General features: G+C 36.2%; 1 long non-coding RNA gene across 1 annotated transcript in view; it reads right to left on the minus strand.

The window, feature by feature from the left end:
• Positions 1–3,033: 3,033 nt before the first annotated feature.
• LOC307181604 overlaps positions 3,034–14,632 on the minus strand; it is a 113,266-nt gene continuing 101,667 nt past the window's right edge. The window contains exons 4-5 of the long non-coding RNA XR_013826961.1: positions 5,697–5,791; positions 3,034–3,200 (exon numbers count right to left, since the gene is read on the minus strand). This is a non-coding gene — a long non-coding RNA (uncharacterized lncRNA). The remainder of the gene's footprint in view (positions 3,201–5,696; positions 5,792–14,632) is intronic.

Below are 14,632 nucleotides of genomic sequence, written 5' to 3' on the forward strand. Positions count from 1 at the left end.
GTATGTTTCTCTCCATCTAGACTAGGCTTTGGGAAGTCTTTGACAATGGCTCTCCATTTAAAATATTAGCAGAATATATAATCAACCCTGAGGGATTTTCCTGTTCTGAGGGAGGTTTAGTTTTAAGAGGTAATTGAGATTTGGGTGTTACTGGCTGACCAGACAGGAAGGGAAGTAGGTCAGAAAGAGAGATAGGGACAGAATGATATATGCAGGAGCACAGGATGAAGGAAGACCAGTGGGATAAAAGTCATCACTTCAAGTTGAGATTTGGAATGTCTTGAGGACAGCTAGTTTTAATTTTTTCAAATTTTTCTTTTGCCTTGGCCAAGGAATCTCTTAATAAATTCTGGAAATAAATTCTGTAATCTAAATTCCCTCAGAATCCTTCCTTATACCAAAGAAAACATGGAGACCTTTGGCACTTTGGTATTTTGTTGCCTTTTGGTTCTATGAGGCCCTTCAAATGAACAATTTTATTCATATCTAAAGGTCACCAAGTGGTCACTATAAATTCTATACTGGTGAAACTTTATTACTTAGAAACATAAGTAGAAGAATTTGAGATGTAGCACAAATACATGTGAGAAGGGGGAGTCCAGCTCAGAGCAGGTGAGAACATAGATTAAGACTGAGACTAATCCATGAGAGTTTGGGAACAGTCAAAATTGCTGCTCATGTACTATGTGAATTAGATTCCCAGGCTAATGGCCAGGCTGTCTCCAACTGTGAGATAATAGAAAATATATATTGGTCTCTGCCTCTGGTTCCTCTTATAGAACTCCTGAAATCCTTCTAATTTCCTAAATGATAAAAACACTAAGAGCGAGCAGCTCTTGTTCTAATATTGTTCTTTGACCTCTGTTCCTGACACAGAGCTCCTGAAACCCTTGTAATTTCCTGGGTGATAGGAGTGCCTTTTGTTCTAATGACATGACTCTGAGTGGGCTCCTGGATGGCTCCTGGATGAGGCATGGTCACTGAAAAGACCAAGCCATGATTAGAAGCTTAGAATTTTCAGCCCTGCACCCATTCTCTTGAGATAGGATAAGGGCTGAAAATGGAGTCAGTGATTGATCATGTCTATGTGATGAAGCTGCCATAAATACCAAAAGTATGGGGTTTGGAGAGCTTCCAGGTTGGTGAACACATCCACACAGGGAGGGTGACACCCCCACCCCCTCAGGGACAGACACTCTTGCACTTGGACCCTCCCAGACCTTGCCCTATGTATCTCTTCATCTGGCTGTTCATCTGTATCTGTTATCAAATCCCTTAATAAAATGATAAACATAAGTAAGTGTTTCCCTGAGTTCTGTGAGCCACTCTAGCAAATTAATCAAACCCAAGGAGGGGGTCTTTGAAACCTCTGATCTATAGCCAGTTGGTCAGAAGCAAAGATGACAACCTGGGCTTGTGACTGGTATCTGAAGTGTATATGTGAGTGTATGGGGCAGGGGCAGTCTTATAGGACTGAGCTCTTACTTAACCTGTGGGATCTGACACTATCCAAGTGGACAGTGTCAGAATTGAATTAAATGGTACGATATCCAGCTGGTGTCACAGAGAATTGCTTGGTGTGGGGAAAAACCTTCACATATTTGTTGACCAGAAGTGTCAGAAGTGAGTGTTCTGTGTGAGTATTAAAGGAAACACACAGGAAAGAAAGACACAGTAGAGAAGAACTGGATTTTTTCCCTAAACAGGAAGGCAGAAAAAGCTGAATTTTTCCTTTACCTCAACTGAAAACTCAACTTATATATAGCTCCTGGTGGATGGAAAGGTTTGGAGAGGAAATTTCTCCCAGAACGAGAATCTCAGGGACAACTCAAGACTCAGGAAAGTTTCCATGATGTCTTGACAATTGACTGAGGGGAGAGTTTGCCCAAAGGACTTCAGTCTGAGAAGAAATCTTCTGAAATTCTCCATTCCCAGTGTAGCTCAATGAATCGTCTTATCATGGACCTATGCCCTTCCAGTTCTCTATGAACTTCCTCTCACAGATGTACAATGTAAAAATGCTAAAGACAGATAAAGATAAATAGTAATTATTGTTAGTAATTAGGTTTCCACTAAAGAAAAAAGTTTTGCAAATCCTACCAGATAATCAAAGAATTCCTAAATTCTAATTATTCATTATTCTAATGACAGTAAGCTGAGCAGTCTAGGGGTCAGATAAATGGAATTTTGGTAATTTCCTAAAACTTACTTAAATAGTTAGAGCAATTTTCATCTTCTTGTGCAAGAACTTCCTACAATAGTAAATTTACGTTAATGCACACAGTGAAATAGTAACATCATGTTGTAAACAGTAAGTTGTTTCATTTGTCAATACTTGCCCCCCAACATACATGCACATTTTTTTTTTCCTGTTGAAACTTTGGAAATTTAGGTTCAGGAGCCATATGAAATGTTGCTTCAGTTTGCAAAGTTCTTTCTGTTTGCAGTGACACTTTTTTGCTTAGTTGACTTAGAATTTGCTTTATTCTGTTGTCAGTTGGGATTTATTTTGTAAAATGAAATTAAAATGCCAACAGAGAATTTAAAGTGCATAATGGCCTATAAAAATGAGAACATTTAGCCACAATCAACATAACTTTTTCCATTTTAAATCATGGTCAAAATTGGAAAGGAAATTTAAAAGTATGATTTCTTTTTTTCTCCCAGCAGGCATTATTAAATATAGAAAGCTTAAAATTTCAGAAACAGTCTATGTTAACATGATTTAAATAAAATATTCTGTTAAGATCATTTAAAAAATAGAAATCTGGGGTAATCTTGGTGCTATATTTTCATTGTACACTTTAAAAAATGTACTTTTGCCAAATTCAAAATCAGTTAAAAAATTACAGAGCACACTTATTTTTTGCTTCCAGATGATTTGTTCAAAATAACATCTTTGATTTTAAAAGCAATGAAATTCTTATTATAACATTTTAGAAAATTTAGCAAAGTACAAATAAGAAAGGCAAATATGTAAAAAAAAAAAATCTCCTTTCTAGAGACAGCCACTGTATTAGTTTTCTGTGCTACATAATAAATTATCACAAATGTAGCAGTTTAAAACAACAACACACATTTGTTTTCTCACAGTTTCTGTAGGTCAGAAGTCCTGGCACAGCATAGCTGGGTTTTCTGCTTCAGGGGCTCACTAGGCAGTCAAAGTGTTGGCTGGGTTGTGTTCACATCCGGAGGCTCATCTAGGGAAAAAATCTGGTTCCAGACTCATTCAGGTTGTTAGCAGAATTCACTTCTTTGCAGTTGTATGACTGAGGGCCCTGGCTTCTTACTGACTGTTGGCTGGAGGCTCTGTTCAGGCCCCAGAAACTGCCTGCAGTTCCGAAAAGCTGCCCACAGTTCCTTGCCACATGGCAGCTTGAATTTTCAAAGCCAGCAGGATAATCTTTCTTTCCAGTCTGCTAAAATAGAATCTTATACAATGTAACATCATCATGAAAGTGACATCACATCCATCACCTTTGCCATATTCTATTGGTTAGAAGCAAGTCATCAGTTCTGCCTGTACTCAAGGATAGGGGATATACAAGAGCATCACTCATTCGGGGTCAGTTTATGGTGTCCATCACAGCCACCTTATTTTTGGGCGGATAAATCCTTCTGTGCTTTTTTTTATGATTGCATACATAAAGTACATTACAAATACAGTATAAATTAATTTTTTCATTTTGCCAATATTGTTTAAAAGCCTGTTTTTAATTTACTACATGTATATATAGTACATATATATTCAAATGTACTATAATTTATTACAGTGCCATAATTTATAATAAAAATATATCATAACTTATAGCAGTAAAATTTGTAATAGAAAAACATTACATCAAAGCTAAATGCCCAGGACTTCCCTGGTGGTTCAGTGGTTAAGACTCTGTGCTTCCAATGCAGGGGGCGAGGGTTCAATTCCTGATTAGGAATTAAGATTCCACATGCTGTGTGGCGCAGCCAAAAAAAACAAAACAAGAAAATCCCCCTAAATGCCCAATAAGAGGAGAATGCTTACATAATTTTAAATTTCAAACCTCTTCTTGTTGTATATTAAGAGTATTTCTATTTTTAACTATTATAAATAATTCTTCTTCAGAAACGTTTGCATATTTAGAAAAACAAGTCTTTAGGATAGACCTGTAGCAGTGAAATTTAGGTCAAATGGCAAGAACATCTTAAATCCTTTGAATTTATAATCCCAAATTACCCACCAGAATGGCAGTACCAATTTAAACTTCTCCCTTCCTCCAATCTGGTAAGTGGAAAGACAGTACCTAGTTTTAATTTTCCTTCCTTTCCCTGTAACTGAGCAGGACATTTGCCATATGACTTATTCTCTATTTACACTTACTCTTTTAAAATTATCTGTTCATTTGCTTGTTTTTCTACTAATTTGTAATTATTATTTTTTATGAAGAAAAGATATTAAGGGATGTGGGAAGCACTAAAAGTTTGTTTTTTGCAAATGACAAACACATTAAAATAGGCTTCAAAGTATTTAGATAATATCAAACAATACTGGCACCTTTTAACACTGGCCACTGAAACACTAAAAAGTACAAAAGTTCACAACATATTGTAAGGAAAATCCATCAAGAATCTGCTCTGTTATCTTGGAGGTACCAGACATACCATATGCTGTGTCTAGGTGTTGCTATGGCAACTACTTAAAAAATTTAAGAACAGGGTAAATTGTTGCCTAAAATCTTCATAACTTACTGAGTCAATTAAGAGCTTGTCAGAGTACTACATTCCTTTTACTACCTGGTAATGCTTTATTTCTTGTAGGTCTCTAGCATTGAAAGTCTCTGGGTCAGAGCAGAATGTGTTTTATTTCTGGCTAGTTAAAATCCTGGAAAAGAAGCTGTTCATTTGGGACTTTTTTCTCATTAGCCAGTGAATGATTATAAGGGAGACCCTAGATATTGCCTCATTGAATAAGGGCAGATTTGACCACGTAAGCATCAAATTGAGAGAACATTTTAAAGCCCTGGCCTCCAATAAGGAAACGGAAATGAAGAGACAGCCACAGCCTTTTGGAGTTGGCTGGACTGGGATTAGACCTAAGTTTCTTGCCTCCCATTGTACCTTCACACTAGTTTTTCCATTGCTCAGTCACTTTTTAGAAAATTAAATTATGTTTTTGTTAAGGTAATACATTAACCCACCCACCAATACCCCCAAAGGGGACTCAAAGCTTTATCAAAAAATTATCAGTTTCTGACCCTTCCCCATCTTCTGCCAATCTCAATTTTTCAAAATTTGATATTGTCTACTGATGTCTTATCATGGTAATGGAGGTTTTAACTCTTTAATATTCTCCTCTGCCCCTTTTCTTTTCCCTCATACTCTCCAACTAATTGTATAATACTGTTTAGTTAATTCAGTAATCAAACTTATGAAATCATGATCTTTCTTATAAAATTACTGCTGACAGAAACAAGTCAGCAATATTTTCCTGGAATTAATAATTGTCTCCTTTAAAATTTTCTAATTTTCTATGTGTTCATCACTATCTTTTTTGGTCATATACTTATCAATTAAAAACCAACATATTGAAACACAATCCTAAACACTAGGACTGTTCAAGCTCCTGCCCTGAGACATCCCTCCTGAAGCCATCTTTCCTCTTGTTTCCTCCCGGACTAGTTGCTTTCTAGGCTGCTGCATAGCTGTCAACCTGGACTTGCCTTCATTGCTTTCATGTGTTGGAGTCTCTGCTTTCTGAAATCCACGTCTTCCTCTTTCTCTCTCATGTTGCTGAAGGATATCCTCCAGTGGCTTCCTGGAAAACAGTGTATAGGAGGCAAAAAGTTAAAATTCTTGCATGTTTGAATGGTCTTTAATTTAATCTTACCTTTGATTACCAGATTGGGTATACAATTTTTAGTTGAAAATAATTTTCTTTCAGAATTTTGAAGGCATTGCTACACTACTGTCTAGCATTCATATTGTTACTGAACAACCTTTTTTTAATACTGGTGTTTTAAAATTTTACAATAATAAACACTGGTGAGAGTCTTTCTTCATTCATTATATGGGCCCTTTTTCTCTAGAGATTCATGTTCTTCAGTTCCAGGAAAGTTTCTTGGGTTACCTCTTTGAGAATTTCCTCCCCTTGGTTTTCTCTGTTCCCTCTGGAATAACTTCTGGGAGATTCACTCAATTTTATTTTCCTATCCTATTATTAAAAATTTGGCTTAATTCCTAAAAAATTCCTTAATTATTCTCTTCCTTTTCATGGATTCCTACTCCCATTTCTTGGATGTACAATCTTCTCTTGTTTTCTTAAATATACTGATTATACTTTTTATATATATATATATATATTTTTTTTTTTTTTTTTTTTTTTTGCGGTACATGGGCCTCTCACTGCTGGGGCCTCTCCCGTTGGGGAGCACAGGCACCGGACGCACAGGTCCAGCGGCCATGGCCCAGGGGCCCAGCCACTCCGCGGCACGTGGGATCCTCCCGGACCGGGGCACGATCCCGCACCCCCTGCATCGGTAGGCAGACTCCCAACCACTGCGCCACCAGGGAAGCCCTGATTATACTTTTTTAAAGCTTTTCTTTCTCTTCTTTGTGTGCATTGTCCCTATTTGCTTCAAATTCCTATGGTATCATTATAAACTCCAAATATGCTTCTTGAGCATAAAAAATATAGAATTATGAGATTTGAGTTCATATATTCTTATTTAATATTATGACAGAAAAATGCTTAACTACTGAAATATGTTCAAGAAACTTCTTCATAAAGAAAGTTAACAGTGATTATACGTTTTATGGTTTTATTTCCTACAATACATAGATGTAAATAAACCTTTTCATGTGCTAATAAGATTCTATACACTTTGGCAGGAGTCTTATAGAAGTAGGAAAACTACTGCATCAGAAATTGGTTAGCCAGTTTTCTAATAACTTGCAAATGGTACTCTCTGCCCACTATCCAGTTTTTTTTAAATCTTCATTTCTTAGGTCTCTTTCTGAAGTGTCCTATTCAAAGCCTGTGCTGAGAATTTTTACTGTTTCTTCCCCTACTTATTTCCAAAGGTAATTCCCTGGCCAACCTTTCTTTCTGACATATTATATAATATCTTATGAAAAGGTCAGGCCAAACTGGTTATATAAATCTTCATATAATTGAAAATGAAAAGAAATATTTCTTATAGGAATCACTATAATAAAACATTATTAAGGTACTCTTAAATATAAAAATGCCTGTCTTCAGTAAGTCTGGGGAATGAACAGATTGTGTCATATTACACAAAAAGGGGGGAAAATATACACTACAAATTTTATTCTTTCTGGTTCAATGAAATTCTGGGGAAAAAGTATTTTAAAATAGTTATGTGCTATAATAGTAATCAAAGAAAGAATAGATTTAGAGTAGGGGCAATCACCTGCAATTTTTTTTTTCTAGTACTTGGACTTAACAGTGTGAGTCCCACCTTTAACAGGATTAAATATAACAACAAATATTTTGAACTGACTATATAGTTCTTTGATCTTCATTTTTAAACTTTCTGGAAAGTAGAAACCAATTTCCTGTTTCTTTCATGAGTTGTTTTGGTAGAGCTACAATTGATCCACTGTAAATATGTGATGCTAAGGTGTGATTATTGTGATACAATAAGAAATATACATTTTGGTCTTCATTCATAGATCCTGGTCAGAGCTCTTAAAGCCTTTGTAATTTCCTAAGCAATAAAGGTGTTTGCTCTGATATTTTGTTTTTTGACAGAGGTTCCTGACACAGTGCTCCTAAATCCCTTGGAATTTCCTGGATGATAGGAACATCTTTTGTTCTAATGAGGTGACACTTGGTGGGCTCCTGGGTAGCTCCTGGATGGCGGCTGGTCACTAGAAAGACCAGTCATGATTAGAACCTCTATCTGCCATCTTCTAGGGAGGGAAAGGGTCTAGAGATTGAGTTAATAATTGATCACATGTATTAGATGAAGCCTCCATAAAAGTCCCTAAAGTATGGGGTTTGGAGAGCTTCTGGGTTGGTGGACACATGGAGGTGCTGGGGGTGGTGATCCTGGTGAGGGCATGGAAGCTCTGTGTACCTTCCCACAAACCTTGCCCTATGTGTTGCTTCTATCTGGCTATTCCCGAGCCGTATTTTTATAACAAACTGGTAATCCAGTAAGTAAACTATTTTCCTGAGTTCTGTGAGCCATTTTAGCAAATTATCAAACCAAAGGAGAGTGTTATGGAAGCCCAATTTATAACCAACCAGTCAGTAAGAAGTACAGGTAACAACCTGAGGCTTGCAATTGGCATCTGAAGTGGGGGCAGTCTTGTGGGACTGAGACGTTAACTTGTGGACTCTGATGCTAACTCCAGGTTGATTGTGTCAGAACTGAATTGAATTGTAGGACACCCAGTTGGTGTCCACAGAGAAATGGAGAATTGCTTGGTGTGGGAAACCAAACAGTGTGTAGAGTAATAGAGGAAAACAGTGCATTTTCCTTTAATGAGGGTTTTATTAAAAAACAAAATTCAACTGACTACATTTTAAAGACTTTATTGGCTTTACTCAATCATTCATCAACCTGGCAGCATCCAATCTAGCAGGGAGAAAGGAGCTATGAGGAACTGTACAAAACGAAGACTTTTAGGCAGAAGGGAGAAGGAATAAGGAAGTCATACTGGGTAAAAGAGCAGGTTGGTTTTTGCAAGATTATTTTCTTTTGGGGGCTGGCAGGGGTCTATCAGGCGGATTACCTAACTGCAGGCAATTCCTGATTGACTGGTTTAAGATTCTATTTCTGGGAGAGCTGAAGCTGTAATTAAGTCTTGGTTTTTGGTGGTGGGGGGCTTAGCATAAGTGACTCCATTTTGGACCTGTTGTTTGTTTTTAACAGTTTGCTCTTATTTTGAACTCTATTAAAAAACTGAATCAAGTAACTGCAGCAAGTTAAAAATGTTCTGCAAAGGCAAGGCATTTAACATATTCTTTAAGGGCTCTGTGCTAGTCTAATGGGGGGGAGGGAAGTCTTCTTGGGTATCCTGTGGGGCCAAGATCAGTGGCAATTTCCCACAGAGATGACTGGGTGTGGTTGGCCAGTTAATGTGAAATTGCACATGCCTCAACCTGGGCTTGGGATCCCTAAGGTTACAGGCAAGTTTATTATTTCTTTGTTTTGTTTTTTCTTGATTTCAGAGCATCTGTTAATATAGTTCTTATTCTTGAAAAAAGTGTGGAAAAAAGGATGCCATATGATTAAGTAGAAAGTCATCCTTCATCCTGAACCACCTCTTCCTATGCTTCCTCCAGGCTTCTTCCCTTTTACCATCTTCGTTTTTTTTTTTTTTTTTTTTGCGGTACGTGGGCCTCTCACTGTTGTGGCCTCTCCCGTTGCGGAGCACAGGCTCCGGACGCGCAGGCTCAGCGGCCATGGCTCACGAGCCTAGCCGCTCCGCAGCATGTGGGATCTTCCCGGACTGGGGCACGAACCCGTGTCCCCTGCATCGGCAGGCGGACTCTCAACCACTGCGCCACCAGGGAAGCCCTACCATCTTCTTTTGAAATGATACTTTTTCCATATAATCAAACCTATAAAAATGATCATAGTCTAGGATGGAATACTCTGGTTCAATGATCACAGAAAAGTACTGTAAGATACTTTTAGCAGGAAGTTACAAAAGCCAAATCAAACCAAACCAAAACCAAAACAACAACAACAAAACCCAACCAGACAAAAGCAAAAAACCCTGACTCAAAACAGGTTATTGTATGATTAGCAGCTCACAAACGTCATTAAGGACCCAAGTCCCTTTTATCTCCCTGCTCTGTCCTCACCGCTGGCTTCCTGTGGAGGCTGGTGTCCTGGAAAACTAGAACTGGAAGGTAGGGAAAGCAGTAAAAGCAGATTTTAATCAGGAGCTATTGCCATAGGGGGAAATAGACCTCAGTAAAGAATTGGGCTCAAACCCTGAATTGACAAGAGTGGAAATTCACAGCCAAGGAGCAACGCTTTCATTACTTGATTTTATTGTTTTGTATGATATCTCAATGTATTTATTATGGTATATGTTCTTTTTGTGATATGTATACTTATGAATATTTTACATTTACTTTTATGTTTGTGTCCGTGTAACCATTTTCAAAAGAATTCCATGAAGCAATAATATTTTGTATTATGGTGAAAGGTTTTTACAATAAATACGTTGATAAAGTGATTGTTTTTATTAGAGTATAAATGCTTTACAATGTTGTGTTAGTTTCTGCTGTACAATGAAAGGAATCAGCTATATGTATACATATATCCCCTCCCTCTAGGATCTCTCTCCCACCCACCCCCATCCCACCCATCTAAGTCATCACAGAGCACCAAGCTGAGCTCCCTGTGCTCCCACCCTCCCCTTCCCCCGCTGTGTCCACACGTCTGTTCTCTACATCTGCATCTCTATTCCTGCCCTGCAAATAGGTTCATCCGTACGATTTTTCTAGATTCCACATACATGCATTAATATACAATATTTGTTTCTTGAGACTCTTTCTTAGGTATGAGGAACGCTTTTCCAGAAACTTCCAACCTACTTCTCTCATATCTCAATAGCTGGATTGGATCAGGTGCCCATCCCTAATCAATAACTGAAATGAGAAATGGATTACCAAAATAGCCTTAGACACCACAATGACCACCACTAGAAGCAAGCTTTCTAACTTTGAATTAGAAATCCTGTAACTTTTTATACTGAATTCAAAATTCTCTTTCGGTTGTTAGATTTAGTAAAATTCCACAATTACATACTTGATAATAATGTGAATTTAGATATAACACAATTGACAATTGGCTCCTGTCCTCTCCATAGCCCCCTTCGCAAGTTGAGTGGCCTAAATTCTTATCTTCTGAGGAGGGAGGAGGGATGTAAGGTGTAGGGAAGGGCAAGATTGGGTGGAGAGATCCAGGCGGTACTTCTTGGGAAGTGGAGACAAAACCACTACATGTTCAGTATTCTTTCTGACAGAATACAGCAAGAACCAGGGTGGATTTGGAATACACGGTCATGTTTCTAGGAACTTGTGGTTGGCCGTGTAGGCAGTAAGCACTCCTAGTCATTTCATTTATCTCACAATAATGCAAGATGCATTTTACATGTTTAAATTTCTAGATTTCACTTATTACGAATTTTACTGCAATGGTCTCTAGTCTTCATATTCGTAGTGTGGTACGGTGGAAAGAAAACTGCTAAAGTATAGTTGTTTCCTCTAACTTGGGAACATTATCGGTTCCTTCTATATGTCTCAGAAGTTCTGAACCGAGGGAAAAGGAGGTAGTAGAACAGAAGAAAGAGAACAAAGAGCAAGGCACCAAGGTACAGAGGCTATGGGACATTGCTCCAGGGAGGTTATCACAGAGAAAAGAGACTTTCTTTTAGACATTCTTAATTGACCACGGCTAAAATATTTATAGCAAGAAAATTTTCTACCAAGTGATGAAAAGCTGTTTAGGTATGGGCATGATATACTAGCTTGTATAAGCAGTTAAACAGAGAAGTAACTGGGTAACAATGGCATCAACTAGAGTGACATCATTGGTTGATTTATAACCAAATGTTCTTAATTTTCTCCATATTTATTTTCAATCTTGATGAAATATGTGATTTTTACACTGTTGCAGAATAAATAGAACAGAACTTATGATACATAATTTATGTAGCTGATTTCAAGTGTGTGTGTGTTTTACAGTTTTAAAAATAATTTTTAAAAATAGCTCCACTGAGATATAATTTATATGCCATAAAATTTTACCCATTGTAAATATACAATTCAATATTGTTTAGCAAATATGTAGAATTCGGGGTAAATTTTACTATGACTCAGTTCTAGAACATTTTTCGTACACCCCAAAAGTTTCCTCAATATCATTTATGGTCAATCCTTCCCAGCCTCAGGTAGCTGTTCATCTGCTCTCTATAAATTTGCCTTTTCTGGAAATTTCATATGAATAGAATGATATAATAGCCTTTTGTGTTTGGCTTATTTCACTTAGCATACTGTTTTAGGTGTTCATCCAGGTTATAGTACGTATCAGAAGTTCATTTCTTTTTATTGCTCAATAGTATTTAATCATATGAATATACCTACCACATTTACCATTCACCAGCTAACAGGCATTTGTATTTGCTTCCAGATTTTGGTTATTATGAATAATGCTGCTGTGAACATTTGTGTAAAAGTTTTTGTGTAGTCATATGCTTTCATTTCTTTGGGGTATATATCTAGGCATTGCTAGGTCATTTGGTAATTCTAGGCTTGACCTTTTAAGAAACTGCCAAACTGTTTTCCAAATGGCTATACCATTTGACACTCTTACCAGCAATGTATGAGGGTTCCAGTTTTTCAATATCTTTGCCAACATCTAGTATTGTCACCCTTTTTGATGAGTCATTTTAATGTGTGGACATGGTATTTCACTGTGGTTTTAATTTGTATTTCCCTAATGATTAATAGTATTGAGAATATTTTTATTGGCTTATTAATTAGCCATTTGTATATTTTCTTTGGTAAAATGTTTACTAGAATCTTTTGACTATTTTTAATTGGGTTAATTTACTTTATTTTTTTTTCTTTTATGTATCATGCTTTTGATATCATATCTAGGGAATCCTTCCCTAATCCAAGGTTTTCTTCTATGGTTTCTTCCATAAGTTTGATAACTTTAGCTCTTACAATTATGTCTGTGATCTGCTTTTCGTTACTTTTTGTATACAGTATAAAGTAAGGGTCTAAATTCATTTTGTTATAGATGGATATCCAATTGTCCCAGCAACATGTGTTGAAGAAAATCATAGTGTTCCTACTAAATCAACTGACCATAAATATAAGGGTTTATTTCTGGACTCTGAATTCTTTTCCATTGATTTACATATCTGTCTTTACACTTACCACAGTGTCTTCGTTATTCTAGGTTTATGGTAAGTTTTGAAATTGGGTGGTATAAGTTCTGCAAATTTGTTGTTTTTAAAAATTGTTTTAACTATTTTAGGTCCTTTGCATTTTCATGTAAATTTTAGGATCAGCTTAGTTCCACAAAAATGACTCCTGGGATCTTGTTTGGGATTGCATTGAATCTACAGATCAATTTGGGAAAAACTGCCATCTTAGCAGTATTTATTGAGGCTTCCAGTCCATGAACATGGAATATGATTCCAATTCTTTAGCTCTTTAATTTCTCTCAGTGTTTTGTAGCTTTCAGAGCACAGTTCTCCCAGTTCTCTTGTTATTTTCCCCAAGTATATTATTTTCATTAATTTTATTGAGAATGGAATTGTCTCTTAATTTCCTTCCAGATTTTTGTTTTTGCTAAGAAAACAATCAGCAATAAAATAATTTTTGTATATTGATCTTCTATCCTGTGACCTTGTTTAGTTTATTTCTAATAAACTAGTTCTATTAGTTTTAGTTCTAATAGTTTTTTTATTGTTTTATTTGTTTGTTTTGGTAGATTCCTTAGGATCATGCCATCTGTGAATAAAAAGTTTTACTTCTTTCTTTTCAATCTGTATTCTTTCAATTGCTTTCTCTTGTCTGACTGTACTACATAGAACCTACTGTAGGATGTTGAATAGGAATGGTGAGAGTGAATATCTTGCCTAGTTCTTGATTTGGGGGAAAAGCATTCAGTCTTTTGCCATTGAATATGAGGTTAACTGTAAGTTTCTCATAGATGCTCCTTGTCAAGATGAGGAAGTTCCTTTTTATTCCTCACTTGTTGAGAGTTTTTATTGTAAATTGGTGTTGGGTTGTCAAATACTCTTCTGATGTCTATGAGGTAATCATGTGTTTTTTGTCATTAATATTGTATATCTATCAATTGATTTTTGGATATTAAACCAACTTTGCATTCCTGGGATAAATTCCACTTGGTCACGGTGTATAATCCTTTTTATCTGTTCTTAGATTTGGTTTACTAATATATTGGTAAGAACTTTTGCATCATTATTCATGAGGGATATTAGTCTGTAGTTTTCTTTTCTTGGATGTCATTGTTTGGCTTTAGTATGCTTGATGTTGTCCACAGGTCTCTGATACTTTGACTATTTTTCTTTAATTTGCTTTTCAAAAAATTCTTCAGAATGGATATATTATATTGATCTATCTTCAAGTTCACTGATTATTACTTCTGTTATCTCATAACTGTTGTTAAGTCAACCAAGGAATTTTCATTTTGTTTACTGCGCTTTTTAATTTTTAGAATTTCTGTTTGGTTCTTTCTAATAGATTCTATTTCTTTATTGATAATCCCTTTTTGTTGAATAATTGCCATCATACTTTCCTTGAGATCGTTAAACATAGTTTGCATCAGTTTTTTGAACATATTTAAAATAGCTTCATTGAAGTCTTTATCTGCTAACTCTAACATCTGAGTCCAATCAAGGACAGTTTCCATTAGCTGCCTCCCCCCTCCCCCAACCTCAAACACAGGTCAAATTTTCTGCTTTTTGGATGGTTTGTATTTTTTTTCAAACTAGATATTTTAAATAATATACTGTAGCAACCCTGAAGTTTGATTTTCTTTATTTTTTTTCTGAGAGATTTATTATTGTTGATTTTATTTTGTTTTGTTTTGTTTTTTCATTTTCACCAAGAACTTTATTTAACAACATATTC

The sequence above is a fragment of the Stenella coeruleoalba genome, assembly GCF_951394435.1.
Source record: "Stenella coeruleoalba genome assembly, chromosome: 2".
Classification (NCBI taxonomy): Eukaryota; Metazoa; Chordata; class Mammalia; order Artiodactyla; family Delphinidae; genus Stenella; species Stenella coeruleoalba.